The following is a 19028-nucleotide window of genomic DNA, read 5'->3' as shown; positions in this document are numbered from 1 at the left end:
ACCACATTTGGGTAATGTGTCTGTATACTCTGATTGTCCCCAGACTTGCCTTTGTAAAACATAGCAGTTTGAGGTAGAGCTTTTCTTTGTGAGGCTCTCTCTCTTTCTACTCTCTTCATGTTTCTTATGACTCTCTTCTGGATTATTTCCTCTCTTACAACAGCCTTGATGACCATGTGCGTGGTTTAGCTGGATTCAGTGGCCTGGTGCCTAGCCTTAATTACTGTCACTCATGGCTGTTGGTCGTTATCTGCACAGACAGTATTTATCACTGCATACCAACATATCACTGGAGACTGTTAGAGCTGTGTATCGAACAGTTCTGCCTTCTGTAGATTTCTGAGTACTGAAGAATTTCTGTCGAATAATGGACTTTGTGTTATCATTAGGTTTCCTTTTGTTCCTGATGTACTGAAAAGACTGTTTCTTGTGTCTTTTGCTTCACTGAGCAGTCTATTGCACTTCACTTAAGCTTATTGCTATGCCTGAGCATGTCCGTGGGTTTTTGCCCCATTTGTTTACAGGTAGTCTAAGGGAAAGGATTAAATTTTGGTTAGCTTCTTCATCTAGTTATGATTGACACTGCTGACCCTTTTGTGTAGATGTGCCTTTAGAAGAGTCTTATTTCAAAAGCAGTCATCTATCTTTGAAGTCAGATTCTTTCCTCTAGTCTGAGTTCAGGATTTTTTCCACCTTTATGGAACTGGAACTTTTAAAGCAGCAAGTACATATAAACCGGGGTTTTATTCTGTTTGCACTTAATAAATATCACCAGGGCACAATGACTTGTAGCTAAGCTGTGGCTAATCATTATTTTGGTGATCGGTTTCTCTTTACGTGGCAAGCAGAGGTCTAGTCAAGAGTTCCATGGTGTCAAATTCAGTATTTTTATGTTTTCTAATTTTTAGAAATCCTGAACCTGTTGCAAAATTTACAGAATTAGCTTTTCAGTGTCTGATTATTAAATTAGAGTCCTGTGTGGTAACAGTTTTGGGGTCATGGCATGAGGGAAGGTTCTGAATGGACATGCTGTTCTCTTCTGGGTATTAACGGTCAATATTCCCTCTCCTTGTGCTTTAGATGTGGTGTCATTGATCCATGAGTGTCCAGGATGGTTCACCTCTGAGTTGTCAGTGACTTGTTTACAAGTGACGCAGTTTTCAGTATAGTACCATTTCCCCTTTTTCTTCTGTTTACTTTGTATTTCCTAAATAGGCAGCAATGTTGATCTTAGTGTTCTGCTCCTGTATCTCCCTACTGTGTGTCAGTAGCCTCACCTTTGTGAATACATACCTGTAAGAATACAATTTTCTGATGTTATTTTTTTAAGTTTCTGATATTGCCAAATTAGGCATTAAAGCAGCTTCTTTTCTCAGGCTATCAAAGGGATGTGATTACTTAAGTTTTCAGCATTATTAGTATCATCATTATTAGTTTCAATTAATTGTCTTTATTCTGATTCATCTTCTCTCCTTTTTTAAAATTTTTTTTGTGGCTAGTTCAGTACCTTTCCAAACATTCAACCCCCTTCGCTGCATAGACAGTTGTTTCTTTTTCTGTGGAGGTGGGAGCCACCACAAATGATACATTTCCTTATCCCGTACCAGCCAGATGGCATTTCACAATTCTGTGCCTTGCATCACTTTAACTGATGGTTCATTTCCAGTTCTATTGCCTTTCTGTCAAGGAACTAGAAGGAACTTTGGAAGGTCCACTCAAGTCTTTTTCATATCTTCAGAGTTCAATGAACTGTAACGTATTTCATAAAACAGTGTCTCTACTACCAGTGGATCCTTTCTAATCAGCTTCAGAAATCGGCCAAAACTGAGCAAAAGTCTGCTGCTGTTGCCTGTGGGAAGATGTGTACCAGGCTTTTATCCTGAAGAGCTTTGAGATCATAGTAGATGTTAAACTGCAATAGAATGCCGTGAAAAGTGTATAATCTAAAGGGGCAAGAACTGGAATGTAGAGTAGAGCATGCATTTATATTGTTAAAAATCTAAAAAGGGCAGTATCACACTAAAGCACAGAAACTAGGAAAATTGCCGATGACTAAAAGAGGAATGAATGCGGCTAGATGGAAGAATGTGTAGGAAAACTGGTGAAGCACTTTCAATATGCTGCTTTCTGCACTCCGTAAATTATGTCAAATATAGCAAAGAACTTAATGTTGCAAAAATCCTTTAGCAGCTTGACCTCTGCTTATGCCTAGCAAGTACAAAGGAGCTCAGTACCTTCTACTTCCAAAGAACCGCCTTCAGCTTGTGTTTGGAGCCATTTAAGAAAGTGAGTTTGGTATTTTAGGTTCACTCCGTGCAACTTGGCCTCCCTGGTGACATTCTGCAATCTGCTACTCACCCTCCTTACCCATTGGTCTCACTAGGAGTTGAAGTGCTGCCAGGGGACCCACAATTTGAAATCATTGCTCAAGCAAGCTTCGAAGGCTGACCGTTTTGTTTAAACTGTGGGCAAACAGAACTGTATCATGAGGCATACATAACACCTGTCCTTGCTCTTTGGCAAGGCCAGCATCGTTCAGTGAGCTCCAAATTCACCCCACCAGACAGAAGGACAGAAATGAGCTTTTGAACTTTCTAATGGTTATGATAAAAGTTCCACACATCCAGCACTCTGAATCTTCAAAGTGTCTTATGAACCATGTCTGTGTGCCCAGGTGGCCAAGAAGGCCAGTAGCATCCTGGCTTGTATCAGAAATAGTATGGCCAGCAGGACTAGGGAAGGGATCATCTCCCTGTACTTGGCACTGGTGAGGCTGCATCTCGACTACTGTGTTCAGTGCTGGGCCCCTCGCTACAAGAAGGACATTGAGGTTCTAGAGCATGTCAGAAGGGCAACGAAGCTGGTGAAGGGTCTAGAGCGCAAGTCCTGTGAGGAGCAGCTGAGGGAATTGGGTATGTGTAGCCTGGAGGAGGCTCAGGGGAGACCGTATTGCTCTCTACGTCAAAGAAGGTTGTAGCAAGGTGGGTGTTGGCCTTTTCTCCCAGGTAACAAGTGATAAGACGAGAGGAAACGGCCTCAGGTTGCACCAGGGGAGGTTTAGATAGGATATTAGGAAAAATTTCATTGAAAGGTTTGTCAAGCACCGGGACAGGCTGCCCAGGGAAGTAGTGGTGTCACCATCCCGGGAGACGTTTAAAAGACATATAGATGTGATGCTTAGGGACATAGTTTAGCAGTGGGCTTGGCAGCGTCAGGTTAATGGTTGGATTCTAAAATCTTTAAGGTCTTTTCCAGCCTAAATGAATCTATGAATTGGATAGGAAATAGCTTTCAATGTCAATTAGGCAATTGTGTAGGTTTCAAGGGCTGATTCCTTGTTTATAGGTGAGGAGTGCATTTATTTTAGCATTGTTTTACCTTACAAAGCTGCTAAGAACTCTATAGATGGGAATGCATGTTTGTATAGTCGGAGGCAGTCTTGGTAGAGGTCTCTAAGCTTGGCTTTCCTAAAAATTGAGATATATTAGCCTAAACAAAACATGGTACTAACATGATGGCCTTGCTCCCTGTGTTATAATGGAAGGGCATGCTTCCTGTGTCAAAGTGCTGTTGATTTTAAGCCTCTCCTATTGGCTCTGTGCATTGGTGTAAGGCTCTGTTTTGCTAATTCAGTCAAAATGAGATCTAGGAATATTGTATCCCCTAAGAAGAGGGGACACAATGGAGAAGGAGTCAGGAAAGAAAAATTATTACTACCTGAGCTGTAGAAGACTGGTAGTTAAACCTTAGTTACAGCTGTGTGCTTCTTGAAAATGCCCAGACTCCTGTTTAATCTTTAGAATACTTTCAAAGTAGAATACTGCCTTTTTATCCACAGGTCAGCTGCCTTCAGCAACATCAGCTGGAGCTGAGGGTGCTCTGCCAATCAGAGCTGTATCAGGAGTAACTACTGATTAGACAATAACTACAATTAGGCAGTAACTACAGGCACCTGGCAGCAGTTGCCACCTAACTAGGTGGAGCAAGTGGTAAAACTCAGGGGTTTCTGTTTCTCAGTAGGATTCTCAGCAATGTGAAACACATTTATAGCTTTGGTGGAATTTTTGGAGCATTCAGGACTGCACAGTGTCCAGCCTTGTTTGCAGTGTTGAGTACTTATGGCTCTCTGTCCTCCAGACTTCTCAGTGGGGGTCTGAACTGACAAAAGGTTCATCATACCTGGAGCGTCACATCAATTCAAGTTTTTTGTGCGTGGATCAGTTTGAGCAATTGGTGCCTGTACAAGATCTCTGCCGGTACTGTAGCTATCCGTTAAAACACGATGCAAACCCACACAACTTTACTCCTTGTATCTTATGAGTGGTTTTCAAATTTGGCTTCTTAATACGTTTTCCTTAAATTTATTGCAGTTTGTGGGTAAGTAAAGAACTATTTTTTATATTTCATTAAAATAAATAATTAAAGGTAGAATTTTTGGGGGGTGAAATGATTGCAGCTTTGGGTGTTTTATCTTACAGTCCACAAACATTAACTTTAAATACTAATTTAAATCCTAATAATTCTTGACAAGTAGCATTTTTTTTTTTTTTTTTCCTCTAGTTTGTGGGTTCCTGCAGGGGAAAATAAGGCTTTGTTAATATCAGCTGTTTGTTTCTTTTGGGGAAAGGCAGGAAGTTGTGAGAAAAAAGAGTAATATTGAAGTAAAGTAAGTTTACTCTTTCCATATATAGTAGAGCAATAGTCACATGTGCACATCTTTAGAAATACATATATTAATCCTTGTCTATAATGTTCAGAGAGGGAGAGGTTTTATGTTTCTAAATACACGGAAATTTTACTTCAGAATCCTTTGCTTTGAAAGCTTTCCAGTATATTAATATCTGTGTGGATGATGACGGTGCATAAACCACACTCTGTGGTCACGTGTGCTTACTGACAAAGAGTGAGGAATGTTTTCACTGCAGTTCAGGCCAGATGCATATGGGCACGAGCTGGTTCTAAGGGCAGATTTGCGGATATATGCTCCTTTATTTGAGTGAATATCCTCTTTTGGGATGTAATCCTCATGAAGTTACTATCTGTGAATTAGCGAACAGGAGCCCTCTTCCTTACCAGGTAATGTTTAATTCCGGATGCTGCAGAGAGCTGGGGCTGAAGGTGTGAGCTTTCCGGGGGGTTGGAATTGAAGACTGCTCTGCACCGGAGCAGCTTCTCCGCACTACCTTATGCGGGAAGATTCAGCCTTTTCCACCCGAAACAACGAAATGAAAAGCTCAGTCAGCCATTTCATCTTGAGATACCCCGCCCTCCAAAACAAATACTAAAAAGATGATGTAGGTTTTGGCCCATGCATATCCCAGTAATTTCCACTGATTAAGTTGATGCTTGTAATTGGATCTAGACAGGCCATATTTTGCAAAAATATCTTTTTTCATCTCAGTAGAGGAAGTTACAAGATTTATATAGTCCCTTTGATATTTTATTTAACCAGTAACTGGTTGGGAAGGAAAGAGTGTGTTTAGTTTACCATTGTCCTAGATTTAGTTTTAATATCTAATGTTTAAATGAAGGGGGGGTTGATCTTTATTCTTAATGATTCATGCTGCCTCGAAGCACAGTGGTTTCTAGTTGTGTGCTGCCTTTCTCACTGGGGGATGCAAACAAAAGAACAGTAATTTCAGACTCCTCCTTCAGTTTCCAAGAGAACCTTAGCAGCTCAGGGATAGCTTTGAATTTTAAAAAGCATTTTTGTTCCAAATTATGTAGTGATTGCACACAAAATAGCAGTGCTGTAATATGCAATTTAGAACAAAAGCATGATGGTGCTCATTTGCTTTTAATACTGCTTTTTCCAGCGGAAAAACAAAAAGTGGATTCAGTTCCCATAAACCAGTCTTGCAAAATCCTCTCAAACATTTATTAGTCTAGACACAAAATATTCTCAACCGGCCTCAGATTGACAATGGCCAGGAAAAAAAAAAAAAAAAAAAGGCGAGCTAATATTGTACTTGGCTGTCAAAAAAGGGAAAGGGGAGGAAAAAAAAGCTTGCCCCAGTGAACTAGTTACTAGTGAACCAGTAACATTTTGCTGGGGCCGCCTACAACAAGAGATGCATCTTATTCCCACGAGGTTTCCAGGCCTGCCTATTCTCTTATGCTAAACTTAGACACTCTCATAAACATTCTCCTTGAGTACCACACCCCACTCGTCATATCCTGGGCTCTTCTAATTTGGTTGATTCAAGAATGACACTAAACATGTTCATCTTGCCTCTCCTAACCAATCTTTGTATTCTCCCATCTCCCCCCCCCAGTTATCATTTGCCTAATGCATTAATTCAAAAACAATCCTAATATATGGGAACTGGCATAACTGATAGAATTAAAATTATTTAAAATAGGTGATTTAATCACAATTTAGATCTGTGTGTAGAGATCCTTGATTTGAAGTATTTCTTCTGATCTTGATTTGCATTTGAGCTTTTGCTAACTTTCATAAATGATGAATGATTCTCATTGTTTGATACTGTGGTGGTTTGAAAAACTTTGTTTTGTGAAGGGAGAAATTGTATCAGTGAGTGTTTATTTCATCTGTCCTTTACCTCAATGTACATTCAGAGTATTAATTTTTACTTTTTGGCAATTTCTTAGAAAACAGTGAATTATGCATATCTTGTTCTTCAGATAATGGTTAGTGCCTGTAATTCCCAATTTATGTCCTGTGGTTGGAAATGAAAATTTAGTTAAGAATTCCCCTAAACAGCATAACATGTCTGTATTATTAATTAAGCTACTGTAAATATGTAGAATATCAAAGAATACATTTATTCAAACATGGCTATTTTTTAATGAGACAAAATATGAAACTTTTTCATACTTCTTAGCTGAAATGTATTGTTTCTGTGATGTTGTATCCATGTCTGTTAAGGTTTGAGCTCTGGCAGAGCTCATGCTCAAATGTGAATTGGAGATTTTACACAGAAAACAACCTGTACTGCTTTTTCAATTTTGAGGCAGGACACTTCTGTCATTCAGAAAATAATTTGTGTCTTCACTCAGTGCAGATGTCTTCAAAGTGAGTGTCTGTCTGTAAGGTTAGTCCTTGACTGCCACTAATTCAGTGTTTTCACTAAGAATTTCCAGTGAAGATGATATGCTTCTAAAAAAAATAAATTATATGAACTACAACTGTCCATTTTAATACTGATTTTTTCCTCAGTGCTTTTATCCCATTAATAAAGACTTACCTCTTTACAGTTAGAACAGGACTTCAGGCAGTCATTGGTGCTCTTAATGAGGATGACTGGTTTAATGCTGGTAAATTAGGTAGGCGTTACTCATTGCAGTGAACGTGTTCAGTGTGTTCTTGACACATTAGCGTAAATTAACAAATTACTTCTAACTAAAACTGATTTTGATTTTCCTACTCTAAATAATAGGAGGTATAAACATAATATTGATTCTTTTCTTCCTTCACCCCCAACTCTGATGCTATCTTGTTTGGTGATGTGTAATATTTTTTTTAGGCTTTTCTGTTGCTTCTTAAATGTGTTTTTTATTAACACCTACAGTATTTAGAAATAAAATTCTACTGCCTATTCTCATTTAAGTCAGAGAGAGTATGATTTTGACCCTAGGATATTTATGCAGCTTTGAACGACCACTATATTTTAAAACAGAACTAATCCAATTTTTTGATGGTGTTTAAATCAAATGGAAATAAAAAAAAAAAAAAAGGCAAGCAGCCCCACAGCTATTCATTTTAAACACAGTGTTTTAGTTAGCTACATACTTTCCACTTAAATCCTGTTGTGCTAATTTTCCACCATTATACTAGCATGTGAGAGACAAAAAGCGAAACTGTGTAATCTGTTTTCGGTGATTGTCGCTGTCACTTCCCTGCCAGGACCGAACATGGGAGGCTTGTGTTTCTCCTGCAGGAGTTGCTCACATGACAGTCAGCTCCAGCAGAACAGGGCAAAAGGGGCAGCCCCTGGCTTGCCTCAGCCAGTGGCTCCCAAACTGGGGGTTGTCTCCTCAGCAGGGCTCTGAGCAGTTAGGAGAGGGGTCCCACGTGTCGTAGAAAGTAAGTCATGGAGGTGAGATTCACAGTCAGAGTTTGGGGCTTCATCCTGGATAACGATGGAGCGGGGAACCAGTCTGGTGAAAGACTTGATTCCTGCTGAGTTACTTTGCTGCTGCGTCGAAGGCCTTCGTTTGGGTGAGCTGGGAGCAGTGGGGGACAGCATTACTGCTGGGCTCCTAATCCAGCGGTGCTTGTGAAGCAGAACATGTGAAACACAGTCACTGCAAACCTCCTGCTCCCTCTGCCCTGGGCTGAGGTACTTGTTCTGGTCTACTGACTCTTTAAGACCCTTCATTACTCCGTGGTGACTTGAGTACGCAGTTACCTCTCTGACTTCTACGGGTGACCGTACTTCGAGATGCAGCTTTTTATTCCATGTGTTATACTTGGAAGGCTCTATAGCCCCCTGTCTTTTACTCTTTTTGTCACTGAGCTGATTGGCAGTAAACACTGTTTATCCACTCCGTGAATGCGTGATGGCGGGGGGGGATCCGTCTTTGTCGCGCACAGAATAAGACATTATCTCCCACAGAAATCAGTGGGAGCATCTACGGAGTACAGTACAGAACTCAGCAGGGGGGGTGGAGTCAGGTCACTGTTGCAAATTAAAATGCTTTGCTTTTCACAAAGGTTAGCTTGGTACACAGTGGTATTTTACTAGATAGATGAGACCTGCAGAGAGTGTTTATGTAGGCAGCTTGAGCTACCCTCCTTCCTTTTAGTTATAAGCTGAAACATCCAAAAATGGTGAGGAGAAAAATTAAGAGTAGAAGGGGCTTCTGGAGATCATCTAGTTCAGCGTCCTGCTCAAAGCAGAGTTAACTGTGAAGATAGAGTTGTTTGGGGTCTTACCAAGTTTTGAAAATTTCCAAGGATGGAAATTCCTTAAAAGTTCCCAGCAGATCTCTAAACCTCTCCAGACAACAGTTACATAAATTACAGGTCTGTATCCTGGTGTATGCAAGTCTGTGCGTACATGTGGAGCATGTAGCAGTGCCTATTAGGGTCACCTGGTGAGTCCATTGTAAGTCCTTGTTTTCGGTTTCTTATGACCATTGAAATGAGAATTTCTCACACATAGTTTCTATTTGGAGACTGCTTTTGTTCTCTGTTCGTTGAGTTTTGGGGGAACATTCAACTGGTTTAAGAGCAAAATTAACATCAAGGAGCGAAGCAAGGAAAGGCAATCTCAGTGTAAAAGCAGTATTACCATTCTTTTTCTGAACAGTTCTGTGCCTCAGGGACAGAGGAACTTGACAGAGGAACTTGAAATTTGGCAAGGATATAGCCCTGAGGTCTGAGAAATGCATTCCACTGTTTAAAAAAAAAAAAAAAGGCAGAATTGTGAATCATAATGTATCACTGCCTTTTGTATCCAAGGTAGAATTTTCGGGATCTTTTGTTACCTGCTTTTGATCATGCCTTTATGCCTGTCATGCACGCTTGCGAATGCCACTGGTCTAGCAGCAAGGTGTAAAAGTGTTGGGAGTTGCTAATCCCTGAGACCTAGTCCCACTTGTTTAAGGGTAGAGTGCTCCCAACACTGTTAATTACTGTTGAGAAGATACCGTTTTGCCATGATGACAGGCAAATATTAGTGAAAGTAGATAGCAGCCGATTTGAAATCTGGTTTCCAATGTGAGAAGGGCACATGTGGTTAGTTGCAATCAGTGGAGGAGGGGGAGAGGAGAGGGAGACAGTTTGTGCCGAGCTGCGTCACCTTCAGAAGTGTGGGGGTTCCTGTGTAGCATGAGGGATGATTAGAGAATGAGTAGGGCTGTCTAGCAAAGGAGACCATCTGCAGGACGGCTGCTTTGGTCTGTGAAGAAGCTGAAAGGTGTCTGGGGACACAAACTCTGGGAAGTAAAAGGAAGATCTTGTATTTCCAGCACTAGACTAGGGCCTGGGAAAACGAAGGTCTCTAGAAATTTTTTGTCTGGGAAAAAAGTGAAAGCAGATTCAAGTTGAAAGGAACATTTTGTGAAATCATGTCTGTGCCAGATAATTTCATTTTAAAGAAGAAAATCCCAGGAGAAATAAACCTTTTGTTTTGATGTTTTAAGGATTAACTTTTTTGATAAACAATTCCTAAAATGAATAATTTCCTTAGTGTTCAATTTTTTTTAAAAGCCAATATGAAAGATTTTCTGGGTTGAATTAAATGTTTGTTCAACCCAAAACACATTTGAAAATCTTTTCATGTCAGTAATTTGATTTCTTTCTCCTTTCCTTTTTCTGTGTAACAGCACAGCAAGCAAAACAAAACAGAGCTGTAACTATGCAAAAAAAAGTATCCCTAACTCTGCTGCCATTTTGTTGAGTATGATAAGCAGTCTGATACTCACTTTCAAGAATAATCGAGCAGACATGTCTGATGTTAAAAGCACTGAGTGCTCACAATTTGAATTGAACACTTCAGTGGTTAAAAAAAGAAAAAACAAAACCTGCTTGTATGAGGTTTAGCTACCAAGGTGACTGCATCATGTGAAAAATAAATGTTTATGTGACTGAGGAGCAGAGACACATACCATATATGTTAAAGGTACTTTGTCAGTGCACCCATGATTGTTAAGTACTTGCCATGTTTGATCAGTAGCTTCTATGTGATCAAATGTAAAAACTGGTGATGGCTTTGTGTGTCAAAAGCAGTGGCACAAGTTACTGTCCTCCCTGTAGAGATACCTGGGGGAAATTTTGTAATAGAGAAAGACAATCTAGGTTATTTAGTGGTCACTTCTGGCCTGATCTTCTAAGTTAGTTTGGTGGAACCTGCTCATCACCCATTAAAACCAGTGGGGATAGGGAGAATCCAAGAAAACCTACTCGCAGGTCCCGTGACAGGCTCCCTTCAGCCTCTGTTGGGCTTCGTGTTCTCTTCCCAGTGCTCCACATGGGTCTGGCTTTGGCATACCCTGAAACTGTGTGTGGGCAAGCAGTACAGTCGTTTTTGGAAGATGCCTCCCTTATTACAAATTGTAATGTGACAAGGACCCTAAGCATGCCCTTATCTTTGTAGCACACATGAAGTCCTGCTGAAATAATTTTGACAAGTTTTGTGCCTGTGTTGAATTAGAACCGGAACTAATTTAAAAACAGGGATGAGATGTGAATATTGCAGAGTTTAGGTAGAGAATTTGCCTTTATTTTGGAGTCATAAGCAGTAATGCCCCCCTGATCTTTGCAGATAATGAACAGCTGAAGAAAATGGCACTATAAAATTAAGTCCTTCACACACCTCGCTGAGAGGCAGTACGGATCATAGCAGATCAGCCTACACTGGGCTGTGTGCGGAATAGTTTTTGACATGGATATATCTACTCTGAATAAATGGTAATAGTTAGAAGGAGGCTAAACAAAGGATCAACGATTGCATGTTGTCATGGATTAATCAGATGCTATAAGAAAAAGACAAAATGTTTTCTGCGTTGAGAGAGATCGTAGGCAATTTGTAATCTAGGTGATTTTAAAAGTTAGAAACAGTTTCTATTGCTTCATCTTCTCCTGAGCCACTCTGTGCATGTTCTTAAAATGACATTTGGGTTTGGATTTTTTGTTGGCACACTTTTCCTGCACACAGGATGGAAGTGTCATACAGCAAGCAGGGAGAAATGCCTTTTCATAAAGCATACAACCTGAACACACAGTGAACACTTTCTGTAATCTCATTTGTTTTCTTGATGCATTGGTTACTCCTGTTTGGGGAGGGAAGGAAGAGGTAGGTAAAAAATTTGTGCTAGAAACAGATTCTTTTATGTGTGTCTTCTGCTGTCAACCCCTCATCTTTTCCTTCTCAAACTATAATCAAAAGGGGCAGAAGGTTTCTGCCTGCGTTTAGAATATTTATATAAATCTTTATCCAAATCTGCTATAGAGACTACTTTAAATGTTGAATTCCACTGTGGAGAATAAATCTATTTTGATCTTGAGAGAACAAGAATGCAACTAATTGAGAGTTTTGCTTCAGATTCTTTCACTGAAAAATTATGCTTCTAACATAAAGCAAACACCTGGGATATTTCATTACAAACCAAATTACACAATGTCAATATTAACAGCGAGGGATAAAAATACAGTCCAGATGAAAATAGAAAATCTTAAACAATGTTTTGGCTTGTCCCTTATATATTTTAGGGTCAAATACATGACTAAATAATCTGAACCATTCGTGATGATCTTCAGGAATTCATAGAGGATGGGGAAAGGTCTCAGAGGACCTGAGACAGACAAACATAGTACCTAGTCTTAAATGAGGGAGAGGCATGAGAAGAGGAGGAGAACATGTAGGGAATCACAGATCAGTTAACAGGATCTTCATTCCCAGGACAATACAGGAAGAATTTACTAAAAATCACTGTGTAAGAATGTAGAGAATTGGGAAAATGTTCTTAAAAAAGGTGGATTTGTCAAAACCGGACTATGTCAAGCCAATCTGGTTTCATTTTTTGCTGGAGTAATCAGCCTACTGGAACAAAATGTTGCAGACCTTACTGAAGCCAAGATAGATGGCAAGGTCCCACATGGCATTCTTGTGAGCAGTACAGGAGAGGTGTTCTAGAGGAAGTACAAGGCTGATGCATAATTGATTTGATAAACTACTTGAGTGCAAGTTTTCATAATCCCCTGGTAAACTGAGAGAACATGTCAAGCAGAGTGGTACAGATGGAATAATCCTGTTAGCGCCAAGGAGAAGAGAACGGAGGTTTCTGTAAAGTCTGTGGAGGAAAGAAGTCTAGGAAGGGTTGCAAGCATCTTGCTTTGTTGAGATTTCAGTGAATGCTGTCGTAGCTCTTCATTAAGCTCTGAATTAAACCGGGTTTTGAAATCACAACATCCTTAAAAAAAAAAAAAATCTTACATAGCATAGTCAGAAGAGCGTAGATGCAGCTTTCTTTTTCTGAGATGTGCTTGTGTTAAAGAAACTTATTTCTCCATTGGTAAACAGTGGAGGGGTAGGATAATCTGCCTGTGCACGATGAGCACAACTGAACCACAGCAGGTACGTGGTACAGAGATTTAGCTAAACGGCTGCAAATGCTGCAATTGCATATGGATCTGTAGGCTTGGAGACGCTGTGAATGCTATTGGGTAAATGAGGAGACTGGAGAAAAACGCTTACTGATTTATTGGACAGGTTTCCCATTTTATTTATCTCCGTCCTTATCTTGAACACGCTTCAACACTGCATGTCAGGTGAAATGTTGCTTTCACTTGGGCTCTGTGCCATCCCAGAACAGGACCTTTAGCAAGCTCTTATGTTCACTCATGCCGCCCTGCATGTAGATCCTACGTGCTGTGCTAGGGATGAGGCACTGTGGAGTACCGCAGTCGCTTTTTCAGACTGCAACTCGCAGTCAGCAAAGCTAGCTGTTAAGTAGCTTTTGAAAACGGGCATTTCTGGCATTTTAAAAATTTTACTCAAGATTGCAGAAAGATTAGGTAATACCACCCAGCTCTTCCCCAAGAGCATTGCTCAACATTGAGTCTTGGTAGTTGTCTGTCTTTTGTCAAGAGCCCTCTAGCCCCATAAAAAAAGCAGTATGGTTAGTAATGCTCTACCTCTTGTCCCTCAGGACACTGAGACAAATGGATCCATTTAGCTTTGCTTCATGATTCCTTCACTGCAAAGATAAATGAGATGGTGTGAAATGCATTATATAGGCATTAAAATAAATATCTTTTACACTTCTGTGTAGTTTTACAGACTGTCAGCATTAACTTGTAGAAGAAGGGTATCTTTCCGTTTCAGTACTATTAAATAATTGCCATCCCAGAATGATGATTACCCACAATTTATTGAGCACTGTCGGTGTCCTTAATACCATGTAACCGTATCCTTGGCATAAAAAGCCTATCGTGTCAGGCTGTGCACTTTGAATGTAAGCACAGAAGGAGTGCAGAGGGTGACTGTCAAAAACATTTGGGGAGGATTTTTATGAAAAAGTGAGGTGAGGCATACAGTTTCAAAAAAGCAGCTTATGGAACAGCACTGGGCAGCAGCTATGGATGAACAGTTTTGTCTTTTGCCTAAAGAAAAAATGGGAAGCTGAGAATTACTTATCTTCTTTCCTACCCACAAGTCCTGCTCTGCCATAATCAAAACGAAAGAATCTTCTTACCGTACAGTGAAAATAGTGTTTCTTTTCCCCTTCCCATTTCTTGTAACTGCATTTCTTCCTTTTACACTGTTCTTTTTCCTTTAAGACTTTGTCATGAACAAAGCTGGCCTTCTGTAACAGCTACTGAGTATTCCCCTTGAAGTTGAGCATGCCCCCACTTTGGGAAGTAGATGATGTTCCACTGTCTAAAAGTTAATGGTACCTATGGGATTTCTGTTATGAGAAATCAGTGTCTGATTTTATTTCAAGAAGAAAACTACTACAGAATTAAAACCCTCTGCAGAAGTTTGTGCATCATTTCCAACAGACTAGATCTGCTCCCTGTGGGATAAAATTCTCTCAAGTCTATGCTATTTAAGGTTACATTTATTCTCTGAATTTCTGTAGGCCTGAGATTTATTTGGTGGTACTTTAGATTTCTTAGAAATGGACAAGGAATTCTAAACATCATTTTATTTGGCTTCTGCTTGCTATATCAGTCTTCAATGCTTTTTTTCTCCGGTACAGTTCACACAATCAGTCATGTCCCTGTTAATGCATAGAGGCGTGAAAACAGATTTCAGTTAATTGCCATGTGCTAGCAATCAACTTTTATTGGTTTGGGATTGGTCTTCAACTGGAGAATGACATTTGGGGAGCTAGGAAGAAAGGATAGTCATCTTTTGTCTGTCAAAGTGCCTTAAAAAAGGCATTGTTCTGCCTGTTTTCAGTCTTGGGATAAAGACATACTCATGTTTGCATATAGAATGCAATAGAAAAACACTCTTAGGCCTGCCTTTTCTGGGACCCTTCACAACCTCAGACATGAGGGACATGACAGAGTCAGTAGTAGAGATGTCATACTAGGGTTGAGTTTTTGATAGAAAGGACTTGAGCTCATGGGGCAGTCGAGAAATGTTGCCAGAGCTTAGGCAAAGCAGTTCAAAGGCAAGTTATATAGGACAACTGACCTCAACATTATGCCAAGAAAAAGGGTTCTGAAGACAGGGAAACAGTCAGAAGGTTCCCTGTCTTACACCATCCTGTGTTTTATGCCTTTCAGTGCATTGACACGCACGAAAACAGATTTCAGCCTACAGTAAGTGGATTGGATTTTGCCTTTCTTAACTTAGTTTGAGTAACTCTTTTTGGAATGGGTCTGCTGTTTTCAGGGGATGAACAGTGGCAGATTGAACCACAAAGGACTGAATTACCTTAAGCCAAAATACGTAGCAGAATAGAAATTACTCTTTAACTAATTCCACTGTCTCTTCTTTGCTACAGGTGGTGGATGTGGACTTTAAAGCAGTCTCTCTCAACATTTCATCCTCAACTATTTCTAACCTGATTGCACTACAAAAGGAAATCTGCTAACGGGATAAATGTTGAGACTTTACAAGAACTGACTTGAAGTACCGAAAGCCATTACTATTAATCAAGAAGAGCTTGAAGTTAGGTCTGTACCTGACCAGTCAGTATCATTCTCACATAACAGGCATGGCCAGTAAAAGAAAATCAACAACACTGTGCATGGTCTTAGCCAACGAGCAGGATCCGGATCTAGAAATGGTATCAGAGTTGGAGGAAGGACCACCTGTACTTGCGCCAGCAGATAACCCTACAGCAGAGAGCGTAACAAGTGATGAGGATGTTCATGAGTATGTGGATTCAGACAATCAGAAAAATACAAATAAAGTAGAATAAAGTAGAAGGTGGTTACGAGTGTAAATACTGTACTTTTCAAACTCCCGATCTCAATATGTTTATTTTTCACGTAGATTCAGAACATCCCAACTTAGTATTAAATTCATCCTATGTTTGTGTAGAATGCAATTTTCTTACCAAAAGATATGATGCTCTCTCAGAACATAATTTGAAGTACCACCCTGGAGAAGAGAATTTTAAGTTGACCATGGTGAAACATAGTAATCAGACAGTCTTTGAACAAACAGTGAACAATCTCACTTTTGGCGGGAGTTTTGTTAGAGAAGAAAATGTTGAACAGGCTGACTCTTCTGAGGTCCCCTCATCAGGGATCTCAATCAGCAAAACTCCTATTATGAAAATGATGAAAAACAAAACTGAGAATAAACGTATTGCTGTTTTCCACAATGTAGTTGATGACATTGCTGGTGAAGAAAAGGGAACTGAAAAGGAGCCAAACTCTGAAGAAGTAGTAGAAAACCCACCACCAGCAGTTTCTGAGTCAAAAGCGAGCCATTCAGGTGTTTGCAGTGCAGCAGATGTGGCTAGTGCCGTAGTGACTCCAGCACCAGTGCTTCAGCCTGGGGTGGCACAGGTTATAACAGCCTTTACAGCTCCACAGAACTCAAACCTGATTCCAAAAGTCCTAATACCTGTAAATAGCATTCCAGCCTATAATACTGCTTTGGATAACAGTCCTCTTTTGCTTAACACCTACAACAAATTCCCATATCCAGCCTTGTCAGAAATCACTGTTCCACAGAACTCAAACCTGATTCCAAAAGTCCTAATACCTGTAAATAGCATTCCAGCCTATAATACTGCTTTGGATAACAGTCCTCTTTTGCTTAACACCTACAACAAATTCCCATATCCAGCCTTGTCAGAAATCACTGTTCTTTCCACTCAAGCTAAGTCACACAGAGGAACAGATTAGAATATGGTTTTCTGCGCAGCGTCTGAAACACGGTGTGAGCTGGACTCCAGAGGAAGTGGAGGAAGCAAGGAGGAAACAATTTAATGGCACGGTGCATACCGTGCCACAGACAATTACTGTTATTCCAGCACACATTTCTGCCGCTAGCAATGGTTTGCCTTCAATTTTACAGACATGCCAAATAGTTGGTCAGCCAGGACTTGTTCTCACGCAAGTTACAGGTGCAAATACGTTACCAGTAACAGCCCCAATAGCTTTGACTGTAGCAGGAGTCCCAAACCAAACACAGTTACAGAAGAGTCAGATTCACACTGCTCAGCCTGTTGCAGAAACCAAACAAGGAGCTGCTGTTCCAGCCCCTCAGCCTATCAAAAATGAATGCGCGCTGATGAATCCTGACTCCTTTGGAATCTGAGCGAAAAAAACTAAGGAACAGCTGGCAGAATTGAAAGTCAGCTACCTTAAAAATCAGTTTCCTCAAGATTCAGAAATTGTAAGACTTATGAAAATAACGGCCCTGACTAAAGGAGAGATCAGAAAGTGGTTCAGCGATACATGCTACAATCAGAGAAACTCAAAGAATAATCATGGGATTCATCTCAACAGTGATTCGTGTGCCACCATTGTTATTGATTCAAGCGATGAAATGAATGAGTCCCCAACGGGAGTCACTCCACAGAACAAGTCATCATGGAGCGCTTTTCCTGATTTCAACCAGCAGAAATTCAAAGAGAAGACTGCTGAACAGCTGCAGGTCCTCCAAGCAGGTTTTCTTAATAAGCCAGTCCTTACTGATGAAGAGATGAATAGGTTAATAGCCAAACTGACCAGGAGAGAGTTTGATGCCTGGTTTACAGAAAGAAGGAAATTGAATGTCTTGAAAGAAGAGGGAGCTGACTTGAACGAGAGCAATGCTGGCAGCTCAAAAGAAGAGACTGGAGAAACATCTGTGGGAGATGGAGCAGCAGGAGCCAAATCAGTGTATTCCACTTCAAGCAAAATAGGCAAAAAATCACCAGAGCAGTTGCACTTGCTTAAAAGTTCTTTTGTCCGTACTCAGTGGCCATCTCTACAAGAATACAACAAACTAGCAGAAGAAACTGGGCTCCCAAGATCAGAAATTGTGAGCTGGTTTGGAGATACTCGCTATGCTTGGAAAAATGGAGGATTGAAATGGTATTATTATTACTAGAGTGCCAATGCAAACAGTCTGATTGGCCAAGGCTTTGCGAGAAAGAGAGGAAAAGGAAGACTGAAGGGGAGGGGGAGGCCTCGGGGGAGACCTCAGGGAAGCACGAGGTTAAATTGCTGGGACAGAGGTGTGTCTGTCATAAAATTCAAAACTGGAACAGCAATCCTAAAGGACTACTATATGAAGCACAGATTCCTTAATGAGCAAGACCTCGATGAACTGGTAGCCAAATCTCACATGGGATATGAGCAGGTCAGAGAATGGTTTGCAGAAAGGCAAAGAGGATTAGAACTTGGAATAGAGCTGTTTGATAAGAACAAGGAGGAAGATGAAATGCTGGAAGATCAGGAAGATGAGGAAGAAACAGATGATAGTGATACTTGGGAACGCCCCTGACATGTTAAGCGTAAACTTTCAAAATCAGATTGACATGCCATTTGGGATTTGGGGGCCAAAACCCAACTAATTAGGTTGGATGTTATGGTGAAGAGCCAAATGATTTTTCATGGCCTTCAATTTAGCAAGCACCTGCTCAGCATTTTCCTTCTACATAAAAGAACATAGGCAAGTGTGGTGGTGCAATTCTTACCCCTCCCTGCCCTCCTTGCTGGGCTGCTTGGTGCCAGGTGTGATTCCATCCACATTCCCCCAAGCTATCCACCAATCTATGGAGATAAGGACTGATAACCTTGAGGAGCCTGGCTCCTGCCCCTCCCAATTGCTTGGAAAAGGTTATAATGGCCCATCATCTCCTGATGGCCTGACACACCTATGCCTGGGATGTGATCAGATGGAACAATAACAGGGTTGCATGTTATTCAAATTCTTGTGCAACTGCCGGAAGGCACCAGATAGTATTTGACAAAAGTCAGTTATCTTGGTTCCTATAAACTGCGACCACCAGAGAGACCCTTTGAGCTCTCCTGGATCGCAGCAGCCTGTGACCAGCATCTCCCCTGAGCTGGGACGCCTCTCAGGTACCAAAACCCTTAAGGTGTCGTCTGCTCCAGGTGGAAGGCCAGGGCGAAGTCCCCCCGCTCGAGTCTCAATTAT

At 40.7% G+C, this 19028-nt stretch overlaps 1 pseudogene; it reads left to right on the top strand.

The window, feature by feature from the left end:
- Nucleotides 1-15639: 15639 nt before the first annotated feature.
- On the top strand, nt 15640-18404 carry LOC141955018 (zinc fingers and homeoboxes protein 1-like; annotated as a pseudogene).
- The last annotated feature ends 624 nt before the right edge of the window (nt 18405-19028 follow it).

Source organism: Athene noctua, unplaced genomic scaffold (genome assembly GCF_965140245.1).
Source record: "Athene noctua unplaced genomic scaffold, bAthNoc1.hap1.1 HAP1_HAP1_scaffold_66, whole genome shotgun sequence".
Classification (NCBI taxonomy): Eukaryota; Metazoa; Chordata; class Aves; order Strigiformes; family Strigidae; genus Athene; species Athene noctua.
This window is presented reverse-complemented; position numbering and strand designations above follow the sequence as displayed.